This window comes from Triticum dicoccoides, chromosome 6A, assembly GCF_002162155.2.
Source record: "Triticum dicoccoides isolate Atlit2015 ecotype Zavitan chromosome 6A, WEW_v2.0, whole genome shotgun sequence".
NCBI lineage: Eukaryota > Viridiplantae > Streptophyta > Magnoliopsida > Poales > Poaceae > Triticum > Triticum dicoccoides.
In genome coordinates, this window is record NC_041390.1 from 129,602,229 (window position 1) to 129,603,271 (window position 1,043).

Here is a 1,043-nt window from a genome sequence, read left to right on the forward strand (position 1 = left end):
TTCATCCAATCGATCGGCTTCAGTTAGCAGCAGTAGTGAAGGAATCGCTCGATCGGGTTCAGTAAACAGCCATCGATCAATCGCTCGGGTTCAGTAACACGTAGCCTGCAGTGCAATCGCTCGGGTTCAGTTAGAGCCCAACACCTCGCTCGGGTTCAGTTAGAGCCAACGCCTCGCACACACGCGTGTACGTGTACGAGAGAAACGCACATCGCTCAGCCCCTGACCTCCCACTGTAGCCGGGAACTCCCCGAAATTTTCCTCCCCCTCGCTTCTACCACGGTTTTTTCCGTCATGGACGGCCCAAAGAATGTCATGCAGCTGTGTCTCCGGCCCGCCCAGGATGAAAATCCCATTTTCTGTCATGATTTTTTGTCATAGAAGTAGGAGCCCAACACATCTATGATGATACCGGGTTTTGTCATAATTATCGTCATAGAAGTGTCATATGTATGACAGAATTTTTTTTTCGTTAGGCCCAAAATGTCACAGATGTGTCTTTTTTTTGTAGTGATAGATTAAGCAGTTGTTCTTAATTTATACAAACAGTTCAACTCGACAGCTGAACCGACCAAAATTTTCCCCAATTGTTGCCAACCACGTACTGAAATAGCTAGTTCAACTATATATACTAGCTAATTTTAAGTACGTTGTACAGTTCCACCACATCTATTGTCAGATGAGCTGAACAAAATAGCCCCTAAATACTACTACTACTACTACTACTGCGGAGGGGCTTTGTACTACTTCCGGCTCCCTCGCCTCTGCCGAGCACGCTCAGTAAGAGGCGAGGAGGAGGAGCCTATCGACGAGCTAGGCAACCGCGATACGATGCCTGCCGCTGTTGCAGTTTCAGCGGCGCTCACCTCGAACGCCCTCTGCCGCTCCAGATGACCCCTCCCGGAGCGGTGGTTCTCCTTGTAGATCTCTTGATTCCTCGCCTCTAAGGCGGTGTGTGTCGCGGACACAGTGGCGGTAAGGCTCTTTGCATGCTCGACGAGGCGCTCCTCCTCCTCCCACAGGAACTCGGTGTAGCACGCAAG